Below are 17,614 nucleotides of genomic sequence, written 5' to 3'. Positions count from 1 at the left end.
ATTTAATGGTGTATTTATTTATTTAATTTTGTCTCTTTTGGTCCTCCATAATAAGGATGGATGCACTGATGCTCCATACAATACTGAACCATTGCATTATAATAATTAATGATATTATCTTTTATTTATGATGCACTTTACATTCAAAATCCTGCTACAGTGCTATAGGTTAATCACCCTTACAAATTCAGAGCATTTATGCTGCTTTTTTTTCCCATTACTATGTTAAAATGTATAGGGGCTATAACAAATTGTAGAGTGCAATTATAGAGTGTCTTATACAACCTAGGCAACCTGATGAGAATAAAGTTTTCATTTTCACCAACTCTATAAACACACCTGAGCAAAAAGTACTCAAAATATTTGAAATCGGATTGAATTTGCGAAATTTATAAAGACGTCACAGTTCTTAAAGTTCTTACATCACAGCTCATTTTTATGAACAATGAAATAAAATAAAAACAGTCTATTCTTGTGACTTCTGCACAATTGTCGCTACTTTATATCACTACTAAAAATGCGATATAAAATGAATCATAACTTTGACTCAACAACACATAAGAAGACTGAAAATCACATACACACACCTAGGATGTCCATATAGGGAGTCATGTATTATTCCCACGGCAAATTACCTGCGCCACAGATCTGTGCCATGTGAGCACTAAGGGTTAAGAACATTTATGTTGATGCACTATATTAAATTATGCAATTTTAGGGATGTTTATTATCGAGATCCCAAAAAACCCTGGTGCTCATGTGACCACATTTAGCACATTTATTGATTTAAGGATTTATTGGAGTACCCATATTAGCAAGGATGATAATATTTGTGATACAGATACTATATTTCGGCAAAAAATGTTAGGAAAAACTGGCAATGATTGCAGAGTTGTCATTATTAAACTCATTATACAAAGTAATATAACTGTGGTTTGGCATTTTTAACCAATTAACAACAAAAACAACAATAGTTTTCTTCCTTTCGTTCCTTTAACCCTGAAATAAAGGGAAAAAAAGAAGGATGTGCAGTTTTTCTGTATTGTTTATTCTTAAAAATGCAATATTTATACTGATTTCATAGCAGCAGATTTTCATGTACATGTGACTCCGCTTTCAAATCCCATATCACGTTTTTACCCGATTTAATGAGCTGAGGAGGAAAAACCCTTTCACTTTGTCTTCACAGCTAATGAAGGAAGATGATGATCCAAAAGTAACTCTTATTCAAAAATCGTACTCTGTGGCACAGGCAACCGCTGAATACTGAGCTGCAGCAGACCATTATTTTCCATAGAGATAAATCCATTATTAGTCCCACCATTTGTTTTTTTCATGACATTTGTTTGAGAATATAATAAAAAAAACCTGCAAAATAAATGACAACTCCATCATCAAAGCGTCACCCCAGGAAAACCAGAGGAGGAAACACATTTAAGATTCAGATATGCGAAGCAATCAAAACTCTCTCTCACAGCGGGGGAGAGTATTGCACTTTAAACAGCTCGCTGTAATATGCAGTCAGCTGTAGTATGACATGAATTATTTCCTCATTTCCTGGAAGATCACAAGAACCTCTCATGTTCACGGCATGCGGACATACAGAGACTGAGAAGTTCTACACGTTTAATCCACCTTTAATCACCGTATTACGGTAGAGTATTCGTGCCACATGTATAAAAAAAAAAATAAAGAAAGAAAAAATAAATAAAACAGCATCAATTCTGATCTTAATGTCTGAGATTAAAGTGGCACGAAAAAAAAACAGAATACTGAGATTAAAGTCAGAATTCTGAGATTAAAGATTAGATTTGAGATTAAACTTTAATCTCATATTAAATCTGACATTTTTTATATATATATATATATAGAGAGAGATATATATATACATATATCTATATCTATATATATATATATATATACTGTATATATTCTATCACTTCTGGATCTGGCTTGTGTGTTGCCCACTCAACAGTTCTTTGCAGTGCAGTGATTTCCAGTAATCAGATCAGTGGTAAAAAAAAAAACATCCCCCCAGTGCTCTGACATTTGAATGGTTGCTTTATTCAGAGAGTATCCAGTGCTGTATAATGATGTAAAATGGATATAATCAGGCTTAAATCATGCACACGACCGTCCTTGTTTTATCATACTAAACAAAAACACAGTGAATACATTAATTCAAGTATCCACACAAATGCACACACACACACACACATCTTTTGAAATGTAAATTTCAAATAAAGTTCATCAATATGCATCGTCTGTGTCAAATAAACATAAATATATTGAATCCAGTGCACACACACATACACACATCAATTTTTACTTCTGTATTTTACACATACGTAATATACTGTATGTAGTGAACACACAAACCAGGAGGAGTTAGAAAACATTGTTTCAGCTTGTTACTGCTAATCAATGCCTAAAGTAAGCTGTAGTGTCTTATTAAAACAAATTCCCCCCATTAAAATTTGATTATTATACAAAACTTGCTTGCCAAGATTATTTTTTTGATTTTCAGGCAAATATAATAATAATTTGCCAGTAATTAGGTGGGCATAACTTCTCAATCACTGTAACAATATAACAACCTGAAGATTAAACTGAGATTTACTGATTATTATTACTAAGTAACTGCACCTGCTCCTATGTTACTGCCTTTAATTGGCTGGGTTTCTTTTCTAATATTTTGTAGTTGATAAGCGTCTTTTTTTTTATACATGTCATGTTTTTATTTTATATTATAAGCCTGTTCCTCACTTTGGGTCTTTCAAATACACTCATGACATGAATTAATGTATATGATCAATTATACGGCAAAATTATTCTTAAAGTCCCGTTGTTTTTCAAATGCATCGACACTCGCACTGCGGTCGTTCGGCGAAACTTTGTGACTCTCTCTTGACAGAAAGAGTTCCACCTGTCTTCACAACCAGTTTTGTTGTGTGTTTGTTTCATGTATTGCAGATGATGTCGACACTGTCGTCCAAGCTCACTTTGAGATAGTATAATTAGACATTTCCAACGGCGCTGAATCACACCAGCAACAGAAGGTGCTCATTTTCCTCATGTCACATCTTAAGAGCTGGAGTGACATTCAGGAACAAAACAAAACAAAGCAAAGCAACAACTCTTAGTCGTCAGCCCCCAAAAACCAAGTGTGCAGACTGAGCCTCGCAGGCACCATCAACAACCCTGGACAGCAGCCTGCAGGACGTCTGCCACTGACAGAAGACAAGCTTACTGTCTCCAGGGAAATGTTGTAAAGCTGCCGTTTTAAGTTGCTCCATGCTGGGATTCATGTTGGACGCATGTGTGGCCCTCCAAATCTGCTCGGCCTAGAGTAGCATGTCGAACCCCCGTCACTGGATACACAGCCAGATGTTCAGCTTTTCTCTTGGGACGGAGAGTTTTATCCAACACAACAGTACAACAACATCTTCTGTAATGAATAGGGTACACAGCCATGATTCTGACTTAAGGATATTAAGGGGCGTTCAGAAAGTTAATGTTTACCTTGTGTTATAGATGCAAGTTTGGCACCATGATCATTTGTGTTGACTTAGGCAAATAAAAGTACGTTTGTCTTGCATTGTGCAAGTTCAAATCTTTCTTTAACAAAAAAAGTAGTGTTTACTGAAACAGAATAAATGTCTAATAAAAAATGTACATTTTTAATTTGATCAGCAAGGTGAAGCAGAGGCAGCTGTTATTGATCTTATTGACTGGCTTTCATAACACTTCGGTACACACATAGGCTACATGTTCTACAGTTTGTTTTTGCCATTTTTGCCATTTTTGCTGTTATTTAACAATCTGATTATATTTAATTACTCCTTCAACTTTTTTATGGTGAATTAACATTTAATTTTTGTTTTTAGGAAGTTGCTAAGTGCACTATAACCTCATTATTTCCAGATTAATTTATTATTTATATATGTATTACAGTATATATGTATATATAATACTTTTTTTTTTCCAAGTAATGAATGGAACCCAATGCAACTTCTGCTCCAAACATCCGTCTCCTATACGATAAAGTGAAGTCGCGGGAATCTTGTGACACTGTCTGCTGTACCTTATCAGCTACTGTATACCTGCTGGTAGCACAATGTTTTTTGCCTAAGAATTGAGGCAACTATGTGTCTGACAGCCGTGACCTCTGGATGACTCAGAAAGCAGCAAATTTCTCTGATAAAGTTCTGTTTCTGAAAGTTCTCTTGTTCCAAGTCGATTCAGGGAACCTTCATGTCTCTCTTGCCCCAGTTGAGGCTAGTCAGCAGACTGCTGCTGCTGCTGCTGCTGCTGCCCCTTCGCTGCCCCACTAACAAGGCTTCAGCCTTTCATCTTGACATACTTGCGAGAAAAGGGAACGCAGGAGAGCTCCACTTCACTTTAGCATGCGTCGTGTCACAGGCAGCCCAGTGGCATTAGTGTATGATGTGTCCAGGAATCTGTGTGGACACAGTGGACGAGTATTTGATGATTGATTTCACATAAAGTGTCCAAAGCATATCATGGACAAGAATGGCAAACATTAAAGGGGTCGGTGTAGCTGCTGAGTGACAGAGTTTGGAAATTGATGGCCATATGGGATGAGAGAGCAGACCAAAGCAGGTGTCACAAAACCTGGGGCGGTGAAGTGAGGAAAGAAAGACGAGAGGGAGTTGTGAATCATAAGGGTGAACATGTGAGGACCAAGGGAGACGCTGAGGAGCGGAGAAAGTGAGGTAGCACCACCGCCTCATTTGAGGCCGAGATGAAAAGGGTGGCATTTTTGGAAACTTTGGGGAAATCAAAGAAATGGAATGAATTTTAGAGTGCAGACAGGGGGTAATTATGGGAGCTGTAGAAGAAGGATGTGATGTAGTCTTTAGGCCAAGATGAAAGATGCTTTGGAGAACTATTAAAAAAAAGGAGGGACAGTAAATTTTTGAGGAACAGTGGGGTGCAATGGAAAAGAACGGAGGAATAAAGAATTGGCAAAGTGAGGTGACCGAAAATGAACTAAGAGGAGTTTGCAAGTCAGAACAATTGTGTGACCGAAAATCTGATCTGACAACTGATCATTTTCCATCATTTTCCATTATCATGGCAGACCAAGGTTTGTGGAGCTGCGTCAACGACACACGAGACAGTCAGTATCATACAGTATACTCTGCTTTTGGTTCAATCCTCATTCGGACAAGTCATTACATCACAGAGAGGATGAAATAGCACCTGCTATATGATTTGTCTAGTGGTCCAACTTTTGTTAGATGCTCTTCTGCTGCACTATGTTGACAGTTCTGTCCATAGAGACCCTTACACGACGATGCATGTTGTCAAACTTCATTAAAGCAGTAGCAAGATGCTGGTTTAGACCCATGTACCTCAGTGCAACTGTTGTGTTGTGCCATATTAAACACCCTGCATTAAAATACAAGCATGTACAATACAATATCGCCTTCATACAGAATAACAATGTGTACAGTCTAATCGTGACGGTGACTCATCACATCAGTAACACTTTAGATTAGGGAACACATATTCACTATAGGTGCTCACTAACATGCATAAATAGCACACTAGCCCTTTATTTATTAGTAATTATTAAGCACATATTAACACCTTATTCTATATAATCTTATTCTAGCTCTATTACGACATGAATTAAGATTTTTCCTGATTAAGGTGTTAATACGTGCTTAATAATTACTAATAAAGGTCTGGTATGCTACTTATATGCATGTTAGTGAGCACCTAGTTCATGTCGAATATGTGTTCCCTAATATAAAGTGTTACCAAAAAACCTTTTAAAGTTTAAACACAGGGATTTTTTCAGCTGTATTTATTCCAGTCTTCCACTCACATATGAACGTTCATCTTCACGGGTAAAATAATCAAATGCATCAAATCTACTTTGCACAAAGTTTTGTCCTTGCTTCGTCAATACTCTAATTTCCCGTAGTGTCTGCAGCCAGTCTGTTGTTTTTTTATCCCTCTCATTAACGATGAAAACGGAATCTTAATTTTTACGCTTTCAGTCTCACCTGAGAGTCAGTTGTTTTTGAATTTGGCGTGGCTTTTTAAAACCTAGAGCGGTTGCGCCTCTCTATCTCTTCGCTTTCCAAATGAATTCCACTTCAGCTTCTCTTCTGGCACGAGGGCCGGCTCGCAATCACTAAAACAGCAGAGCTCGGAGAGTCTCCGTACCTCAGCGGCCAACGTGCACCGCCTCTAGTCAAATGTCACATTAACACATTGGAACCTTGACTCCAGCAGCACAGCGGCTCTTATCTCGTGTTTCTATGCACATCACCAGTCAACACTGATGCACAATCTCCTACCAGCTTCAGGTTATGAATGTGTAAATCAAGGCTTGTCCACTTTTACACAATTACCTTCTACGTCTGGGTACATTTATCAATTTTTTACTCCTAAACTGTGCCAATCGCCCACTTCCCTGTACGTCTATTTGCGTGATGTGAAAGCACTAAATTCCAATACCTGTAAAAGGGAAAAAAAAAAAAATTATTTAACAGCCCAAAATGTTGTAGGAAACAACAAAATGTTGTGATTGCACCATGACTCAGTACAATGGTTCTGCTGTGTCACATATCGCTGAAACAAAAGGGGTCACGGGAGGTATGTGCAGATGGACAAGAAATCAATTGTGTTTTTATTTTATTTTTATTTTTATTTTTTTCCATTTCAGTACACACCGAATGCAAGCAGCAGCGCGGCAAAGCTCTTTCCTGTTTCGAAACAGCCAGATACACATTTGATTCAGATTAATGGGCCATTTTGACAAGACAGCGGCGGGAATGCTGACTCAGCATTCACAAGTAAACAATCAAATGAATGACTGGCTGACATCGAGTTGCAGGGTGCATGCCGGTTCACTGAATGGACCGAATAAAGCCATCAGCGCTGTCATCAGTAACACCTTTCCCTTTCAAAATGGCCCACTGACCAAGTACTACATACATACAGTATGTTGATGTAACCGGTGTTGTGAGGAATTTGCCGTACAATGAATATCTTGTCTCCATTTATTTCTGACACAAGGCAAATAAACTGTGAGACACAGGAAAATGTGCAATATGTGAAAATGATACAATATAACGTGAGAAGGAAAAATAAAATCAATATCAGGTGTATAATAAATTGCAGTACGTTCCAAATATGCTGTTGTTTGGATGTGGTGTGTTTCTCACAAACTCTGCCTGATTAAAAATAACATTAGGTCTTACAGGAAGTGTGGTAAAGAGCATGCATACGTTTGGTCTTGTAAATTGGGATGAGATAAAATGCCATTTTTTAAAAGTGGGTCCGCATACGAAAGGTTTGGGAAATGCAGCACAGCAGAGTATGCACGATAGTCATGGTTTGAAACAGTAGCTGGTTTGCTATGTGTTTAAGATTCATATCTGTGAGCATATTGGTAGTAAATGACATTGCATGTACTGTATGTAAACAGGAAAAACGAGCAGTGACCGTTGCGTGTCACAGGCAGTGTAAACAAACTTAAACTGACAGGCTTTGGTTGGATTTGGACAAAAAAAAACAAAAAAAAAACACAATTGGCAATCTGAAATTCTTTTTGTGTGCCCTCGGGTAATCTTCCAACAACAAAGCATTTGATCACTTTGAAATTTCCACATCTTCAGTATTTCCTCGTCTTCAATTACTGCCATTTTGTACCTCTGTACTTCTGACGTTACACAATCCTGTCACGCAACAGTATGAATCAAAACTGTAGACAGTTGTTGCCGGGATACCAAAACACCCAGGGACAAGCAACGGAGGGAGCACATTCTGTCAAGTCCTGCGATATATAGTGTTCGATCGCTGTGGATTTTTAACCACGCAGTGAACTCTGACGGTCTGAGTGTGCGGGACTTGTTGTAGTGCAAACACAAAATTGTGCAGAGAAAAATATCTGCACCTAAAGCATTCTTTGTCTTTCCACTGGTTTAAAAGAAAGTTCAAGTCGTCACAGTCCTACTGTTTGACAGAGTCCAATTCAATTGCCTTGAGTGACGGGGCCAGGGCCCTGAGCTTGTGCCCACACCACCTGTGTGGTAATCCATCATTGTAAACTGGAGACGGATCTCTGGCAATGAACAGACAAAAACAAGAAATATGAACGGAAGTCCAGAGATTTCATCATGTTGCTGTAATCTGTGTGCTGAATATACAGTATGTTTGATTTATAGAGTTGCACAGCAGCTGTCAACAGCTGAAATGTGCTAATAAATGACTTCCATTTGTATTATATACAACAATCACTTTGACAGACTGTCTGGGGAAAAAAGCTAAAATATTCATCCTTGTTTCATTTTTTTTGTTGATAACGTTCTTTGCAAGTCCACAGTTCATGTCCTAAATAAATCAAAGGCACAGCGGCTTACAAAAGATCTCAAAGTCAAACCCCAGAGAAGGACATTGGATTGGAGGACACAATGCGTTTTTGAACGAGTTCTTCTTCTTATACAGAAAATCATGAAAGAAAGTCCTGACTGTGCACTTGAAGTTGCTTCAGCTTTGAAAAGAAAACGGAGATGCACATTTCCAAGGAGACTTGAGAAGTGAACACCAGACTGTATCCTCATTCTGGGTCATGGAGATGGACACATGAAAACTCGTACAACCTCAGTCAAGTCCATTTTATCTATGTAGCCCAACATTATGTCAGCTGGGATCGGCACCAGTGGGGCACTGGTATCCTGCAGGGGGCCTGCAGGATACAGCGGTAGAAGATTGTTTGTCCTGTGTGTGTCAAAAATGGCTCTTGTTAAAAAGGGTGATTACACAGGTTTATTCAAGAGATTCTTCAGCAGTGTTTCACTGTTTGAAAGCTTTGAAATGACACCAACTGCAATCGACTTTTTTTCTCATAATTATGACTTTTTTATCTCAGAATTTCAACTTTTTATCTAATATTTATGACTTTTTATCTCATAATTTCGACTTTTTATCTCATAATTTCAACTTTTTATCTATTTATGACTTTTTATCTCATCATTTCGACTTTTTATCTAATATTTATGACTTTTTATCTCATCATTTCGACTTTTTATCTAATATTTATGACTTTTTATCTCATCATTTCGACTTCATAATCCTCACTATGGCATTTGCCACTTGATTGACATACAGGTAAACCAGTCTGAGATCTCATGTTTTCTAACATGCGGTTCACCACACATGTGCGGTCAACTACCGAGCTGATTACCTAGTTTGCCTTCCAATTTATACAGTTCTACTGAAGAAAGGGTATAAACATGAGTGGGGAAGCTGGACCAAGTAGGAAACCAAAAACTAACTCTATATATATATATATATATATACATTTGTTATGTAGATTAATTTAGGTAATTTTGACTTTTAAAAGTAGCTCCCAGCTGAAAAAGTGTGTGCACCCCTGCTGTTCCCAAACCCTCGTTTTCTCTCTCTCTCTCTTTCTCTCTTCCTCTCTCCTCCAGTGCAGTGAAAAATGATGTGTTTGCATTTGTCAGTGCTACACGTTTAGCAGGACGAGGCGAACCCCCTCTGGTGTGTTTAAATGCAATGACAGTGACTGATGATTGTGAACGGGCAACCCACGGCGTCTCCGTATGTGTCAGTGTCTCTCACTATCTCAGCGTGTGCATTCTGTGTCCTCTTCTCTCATTTTCTGTCAAAAGTGATCACATACAGTCGTCACTTACACGGACGATTGTCAGCCTGTAACAGAGTCAACATCGTGGCCCAATTTAAATTCTGAATATGTCCTAAGGTCAATCAAAAAACCTTTCCTGTTTTTAGGTCTTTGTGGTCTATTGTGTTTATATGTGAATTACTGTGTCATGACTAATCAAAACCTAATCAACAGATTAAGTGACTGCATAATTATTATTAGTTGTTGTATTAATCAAGTAATGGGAACATAATTAACAATAAATAAATGATTCTCCCGATCAACAACAACAATAAAAATAAAAAAGTGGTTGTATTAGTTTAACGATTGTTAAAATAATCTCTATGTTAATTATTTTGTGTGGAGAATTTGTTGTTGTCTGGCAGCTGCTCCATCATTCCTCTTTTGCTGTGTCATGTTATGTCTGTGCACTAAAAAGCCCTTTGAGCCCCAGTGGATCAGCGTTGTGGCCGTTTTACAACCTTTCAAGTGTTAGATACCTCCACACTTTCAGTAGTAAAGGATATTCATTTAAATGTCTGTTTTATGAGAAAAAGACAGTCCGATTTCCAATGGTATATAAAAAGATGGCATACTTGACATGTGTGTGTGTCTCCGCCTCTATGTTATTTACAGATTTTAACTGAAATCCAAAGGAAAAAAAGACTCTTTTGTCACTTCCTTTGTTAAATAAATGTTATTATTATTATTATTATTATTCGTATTATTATTATTATTATTAATAATAATAATAATAATAATAATAATAATAATAATAATAATAATAATATAATAATAAAATAATAACACGTGGAGAAAGTAGGTTTGTTTTATTATTATTATTATTATTATTATTATTAATAATAATAATAATAATAATAATAATAATAATAATAATAGTAATAATAATAACAAAACAAACCTACTCTCTCCACTGTTCCTTCATCATCCTTGTCATCTCATCACTCATTTCCATGTAAAAGGTCAACCTTGAAAAAGACATTCAAACCTCAGTGGCATTAAACTGATTAAACTGCAATCACCAGGAATTAGAATTAAAACTGAGAGGATTCATTCATTCATTCATTCATTCATTCATTCACGCCAGCAGTCATCTTTCTTCTCATTTGCAGGCTAATCTCTCGCATATTTGCTCACGCCTCCCTCTCTCTCTGTTTACCTTAAGGGCGCAGGAGAGCAGTTTCCATAGTGAGCTGTTACTTCAACAAACCTGCTGAGTAGAACTGGAGGGAAGAACTTCTGCATACGTACACACGCTAATGCACGAGGGCACAGAAACCTGGTATAATGAAGTCATGGCGGATCTTTTATTTCAGGATGCAAGACTGTCATGACACTGTTGTGACATTGTGTCCAGAAAGTCAACTGCATGTTTTCAGAGTTGTGTCCAACACAAATAAATAAATCCCATTTTGCTCTATTGATCGAGGCTGGTGATGTAATTCAAAGACCAATATCCCCCAAAATCCATGCGGGGCAGAGAGATAGTGATATTTTTTGTTTTGTTAGATTGATTGTGTTTATAAAGGACTTTACAGTGCCCTTCTGGTTCACCAAAACACAATTTGTTTTCCATTAATCTTAGTTTGCCTACATCGTGAGCCACAGCCATGTCCTATATTGACAGTGTTGCCATGACAAATGAGTCATGAATTCCTGTCACCAATTAGTGGACATGTGATATAATACAAGTTGAAAAAAAAATGTAAGGCACTCAAGTGAAAAAGACCTGGAAATTTCATGTTTCATCCATGTTTACAAGCTGTTTAAAACCCAACATGTGTGGCCTTGTCGCACGGTGTCTCACGGTGGACTGGGTTCAACGGAAACAAAAATCGCAAGAATACAAATCAATAAATGTCTGAACATGAGGACATTTTAATGACATGTTGTTAAAGATTGTGGCTTGATAACCAACTTTAATTTTCCACCTGACAGCTCCTCCGTTAATGTTTCTGTGCTCCTGCGGGACAATGTAATTGGGTCAAAACTGTAGATGTTTTCCAAGCAGGCAAAAGTGGGCCATGAAAATATGCATAATTATGGCATATTGATATTTATGGCATGTGTCAGACCATTATCGGGAAATATTTTAGCGTTTTAGCATTAAGTGAATGCTTACGCAATACAACTAGTGACAGATGGGAAGATATACCATATTTATGGAAGATACCCAGATGATTGACTTGCTTCATAGTATTTATTGACTGACTCTCTTTTAGACTCTTCTTCCTTACTAGTGTTGTAGTACTCAAAGATCGGTCTTGGTCTCGAGACTTTTTGAAGGTCTCGGAATCGACTGTATTTTTACTCGGTTTTGTCTCGGTTTAGGACAAAGCAGACTTGGGATTTTATTTCAAGACCGGTCAAGACCACAACTGTGGTTGGATTTTTGGATTAAATTGTTAATATCATTACTGTGGTTTTGCGTAAATCGTATTGCTTCGGGTACAAACCAATAACTTGACTCATTTATCATTTGAAATTTTTGGTCACCATTAACGCCAACTCATCTATAATAAAATTTGGTTACCTGAACCACAAAGACTTTTTGTGCATAAATACCTCCAAAAGAAAACCCAGCGCAACGTGTAAATTCTGCAAAGCGACGCTAACGGAGACGGCTGGGACCACGTCCAACTTTTACTGCCTCGGTCTTGGTCTCGACCCCTCAAAGTCTTGGTCTAGACCCCTCAAAGTCTTGGACTTGTCTCAGTCTCGACTATTCCTTACTTTCTTTACAGCTTAGGCAGTCGTTGCTGATGCTGGAATAGTAAATTGTTTACTGAAGAATCTTTTGCAGCTAATGAGAGCGCCGTCTTACTCCGACCTGCCCTGTGATTGGTCAGAAATCTCATGATTTCCCCAAGGCAGGAAGCAGAGCCTAAAGGCCCTGGTATACTTCTGCACTCAGTGCGCATCGTGCGTGACGTCATTTGCGTCATCAACGCGTAAAGCCCAGATTTTGGAACCGTGCACAAAGAGCGCGTATGGTGAAATGTTATCTTGAGAATATTGGTCAATAATACTAACAGCTTAAATGCTTGGTTTTAAAAATGTCTTTACCTCTAAGACGTATCATGCACATTATGTCCTCACAAAGACAGAGGATGACACACACATATAGAGCAGTAGGCTGCTTTTATACACTTATTCATGAGGCACTGAGCAGAATGCCCTTTGGTGTGCCTGTGGGTTAAGTTTATGAGGAAAAAGGTGGGAATAGATTCTCACTAGGTTGGTGGTCATCTAATTGGCTCATGAGACTGAGCAGAAGCTGGAGAAACTGCAGTCAAACGTTCAACATATCTGATCCAAATTCCAATCTTTTGCCCTCACAGCTCATTTGTAGGTTATCATGCGTGGTCCGTGGGGTCCACTCAAAGAAATTCAGGAAACCACAGTTGACATAAATGAGAGGAGTGAAGTTTGAGTGGGAACCTAATTAAATAAATTGGACTTCACTGCCCAAGACTTGGTCATTTTCCATTTTAATCTACTGAAGTGATTTTAATAACCGCCAATCCGAGCCAATCCAAGACCATAAAAGATCAGTTTACTGTGACTACTTTTTTTTTGTATTTTAGTAGCAGAAACTACTGTATAGTTTTAATGAATATTTCACACAGTCACATTTATGCACCACACAGTATAATCTGAGCTAGTTCCGGAGTTATAAGTGTTTTGTTATGAATGACTCATTTATGGCTAACATTAGGTACAGAAACAGACCGGGTCTTCTGTTTGTTTCATTGTAATTTAGCCAGTGGTAGGAACTAGGAGAGCAGTAAACACGTCACATATGATATTAAAAAGAATATTGGAATGATTGAACACCTTAGCATGTGAAAACCAACCTATTTGGTGAAGGAAATGTTTTTAGGTGTTTATTGTTTGTACCTACACCAAGAACCTGCCTCTAATTCTTCCCTCGCATGATGCTCCACTTGTTGCAACAGTTTGTTTTGGCGTATTCCACCCAGTTTTTCACTGAACAAAGCGAGTGGCTAAAAGCACTCAGCAGTGGACAACTTCTTCCTCGGGCTGCTATTCCTGTGGGAGTTTTGTCTGCTTGACGGCAACAGATGTTCCCTACCCTCAAAACAAAAGTGGGGACAATTTGATGTTACATGAAAGACCTGCAGAAAGAGATTCCGTGTAGTTTGAGCTGAGACTGGGGACAAGGACGGACTCGAGAGACAGAAAGCAGGAATAAAATTGATTCAAGTTGCTAGTGTATAGTGGAAATACCTCTGTGTATCTGATATTTAATTTGAATATTCTATTAACTTACCACATACATTTAAGAGAGGCGGGGGGAGACTAAATGTCTCTAAAATGAAAGAAAAACATAAAGAGACACCATATGCACAGGATTTGAAAGAAACAATGCATTGGCTTCATGAAAGGTTGAAAGTTACAGAAATAAATGAGAGAGAAATTGGATTTGAAAGAGCGATGCGGCATCTTTGAAGGTAAAGCAGACCAGCTGGGATCCACAGATACCGCTAATAGGCAATAGGCTGCATGGTGCTTCAATCACTGGCTCCTGGCTAAATGACCGACTGGTGAACCGACTTCCTGGCCGATCCACAGGCTGACCTGCCTGTGTGTCTTGCTAACTGGCTATGTTCCTGATTGCCTGATGGGTTACAGTCTGGATTGACTGGCAAAACGAGAAGATAGTCGGTCTGAGAGATGATGAAATTCCTGGATGACGGGCTGTGGTCTGCTGGGTATTTCAATCAGAGGCTGCATGACTGCATGGTTCACTAGCAAACCGTGGACAAATCTGTTTGAGGTCATGTCCCTTAGCACTTGCCTCCATCGTAGCTGCCTCTGTTTTTCCGTTGCCTGTCTATCTGTCTGTCTATCTTCTTTCTCACTCAGTGGAAAGGTTCATGACCTATCTCCAGGGGACCTGTGCTACTCTTGTCTGCCTCATTATTGACCTCTTCTCAAGTCTTGCAGCACAGACATGTTGGCAGACACTTCGATTTCAGTGAACGCATTCGTACGAACCGCTCCTCAAGTTTATATTAACCACTAAATGAGTCACCCTAACTTTAATTTAAACTCACTAAGATAATAGGACGACTGCAGGAAGATTAGGGCTGTCACTTTAAGTGAGTTTGAACCCAAAACACTTCCACACACCATTTTTCACATGTTTTGGTGTTGTGATTTTCACCCTGGATGATCTTATAGCTGTGTGCTATTTTTCTCTTAAGGCTGCAGTGTCAGTAAGGCCCACAGTAGCGGCAACTGCATGGATGAGTAGACTTCACTTAATATCAGGAACATGGTAATAGTTCAACTGATGTCCTCCAAATGAGTTGCTAATGCTTGCTATTATTCACCCGTAGGCTGTGAACAGATGAAGGAGTGATTATTTGACATTTAGAGGGTGATTGTGGCTTGTGAGAAAAACTTTGAAATATTAATTTTCGCTTAAAACACTGTTTCTCAGTATATGAAACAATAAAAAAAACACATAAAAGCTTAAACTTTTTTTTGCTTTAATAGTGTATAACGAAATTCCCTCTTTACTATAAACTTTCAATGCTGCTTTTCATCCAGTAACTGCTGGACTCTGTGGCACTCTTCTCACTTAGGTCTCCATTGCCTGAGGTTTTACATTTAAAAACTCTGGCAGTTGATTGGTCAGTCCATCACTTTGGTCTAGACCGAAATATGTCAACAACAATTGATGAATTGCCATTAAATTGCCTTTATCGTCACCAGAGGAAGAAATATGGAGGTTCATATAGTTTTAGCTCAGGTAAAAAGTCTACACTTTACAGTTGCAGTGGCGATGAAGATGATATTCTGCATCCCTTATTTCTAATGACTCCCTCTTTGAGTTACTGTAGACTTTATAGGCCTTTCATACCAGTCTGGTCATTCTCCGCTGACCTCTGGCGCTTGTACCATAGAGATCTACTAATGATCAAGGATGGAAACAGATTCTGACATAAACCCTGTAAAATCATTGCTTTTAACATCACTCTGCAAATACCATTTTATCATGTTATTTATTTTTTTTATTCTTTTTAAGTCAAGGTTTTCCCTTTTCTTTGTCCCCGTGGAAGGCCGTCAGCCCCATTCTTTACTTCATTCAGAGACATTCCGTTTGCTTCTGTGCCCTGACATCATTAGTGTTGTTTGTCAGATGCGAAGCTTTAATTAAAGCCCAGCTATCAGGGACAGTAATTAAACACAAAAACAGTCTGGGTTTGGAGAAGAAAGAGAGCGTAAGGCTGTCTCTTCCTCTGGCTTCGTGTCAAAAATAAAACCAGTGGCAAAAATGTGATGAAAGCAGTGAGGAGGGGACGTGATGGCGCACAAAAGGTGTCAAGGCATGATTTGGCAGTGAGGTGTTTTGGGGTGTTTGTTCTTGGAAGGCAGCAGAGATAAGCAGGTTTAAAACAATGCAGACACACGGAAGTAGGAGACAGAAAAGAGTAGAATAGAAAGAAGGAGATAGAGTCAAAATTCTAAAAAGAAAACACTATTGGACAGGTTTCTCAGTTAGTTATGCAAGGATATAGACAAATCTATATCATTGTTTTTTGACACTAGACTTGGAGTCGTCTTAAAAGAGAGGGGAGAAGAGAAGGAATTTGGAGATTATCTTCAATGTTGTCAGATCAATAATTCACTTTGCTTGCATCTTATCTCACCACCGTGCCACGACGTCATCCACACATCCACACACACATGATCCACATCACGGCAGTTAAAATCAGTGATAACAAATCCTGAGAAAATATTACTGCTGATTAATGGATGATTTACATAAATATACTACGGGTTAGAAAGGAGGCTGTACAAGATGTTCTGAAGCTGTGAGTTGCCGGCTTCTGTTTTTTTTACGGCCACGTGACAACATTGTTGGGTCAAAGACAAATTGAATGCCCATGGTGGAGCTATTGAAATGTCATTATCAATTTCTGTGAGGACTGAGAGCTGCATGGGGTTTGGCACAACCGAAATACGAAGTGACTATCGAGGGCCAAAAGAGGCACAGGACAGGACAGATGATGAGAAAAATAGGCGGAGGGGAACAGGATATTAGGGATGGGATGGTTAAAACTGGGGTCTGTACAGTAAGTGTGGAAAAGCAAGCATTAGCTGGCTTCACTTGATTTATCCAGATCGCCTCATCATATGTGTTGTAAAAGAAAACCCTCCTAGTGTTTCCTAATACATAATGTATTATCAATGATTGCATCCATAAAAAACAAAACTTCCTACTCCATTGACGACCTCATTTCTCATGAAACTATCATCCCAAGGTGGCAACAGTAGTAAGCATTTAGTCGATGGGACTTCATGTGTTCTTGCCGAGGTGATGCAGTTGAAAAGATTTCTTGAGGACATCTTGAAGATGCTCCTCTAAACTCAATATGCTGTCGATCCTGCAGAAGTGTTAACATTTCCCGGGGTCTATGAATGCATCTCATAAGCTGGTCCTTTTAGCTTATCAACTATGGATACCTGCATTATTTCCACTAGCTCTAATGCGCTGTAGTTTAGAATATTCAAATATTCAACTAGCATTATTTTTTTTTTTTGCTTTGGCACAGCCTTAAAATTATCGTAAGCTGATTTTCCACTGAATCACTGAAAAAAAACATTGGTGGCAAACCCTAGAGACAGAGAAGCCAAAAAAAGAGTCTGTCACTCATGCAGACTATTTCGTTCACATGAACAGACATAATGCCAGTGTGTATTTGGATATCGTGTGGATGTAGCACACACGAAACAGAAAATGCATGCAGGACACATTTTAATACTTAAATCTGTCTTTAACTTGTGATTGACCGATTCTCTCAGGATGAATGTTAGCGCCAGGTGTGAAAGGGGCCTAAGAAGAGTCCATTACTCAGTAGTTCTTATTACCAATTCCCTGTCATTCAT

At 38.4% G+C, this 17,614-nt stretch overlaps 1 protein-coding gene across 1 annotated transcript in view; it reads left to right on the top strand.

The window, feature by feature from the left end:
- Positions 1–17,614, top strand: part of LOC131467583 (protein phosphatase 1 regulatory subunit 29-like) — a 228,848-nt gene that overhangs the window by 204,112 nt on the left and 7,122 nt on the right. The window lies entirely within an intron of this gene.

Source organism: Solea solea, chromosome 10, assembly GCF_958295425.1.
Source record: "Solea solea chromosome 10, fSolSol10.1, whole genome shotgun sequence".
Lineage (NCBI taxonomy): Eukaryota > Metazoa > Chordata > Actinopteri > Pleuronectiformes > Soleidae > Solea > Solea solea.
This window is presented reverse-complemented; position numbering and strand designations above follow the sequence as displayed.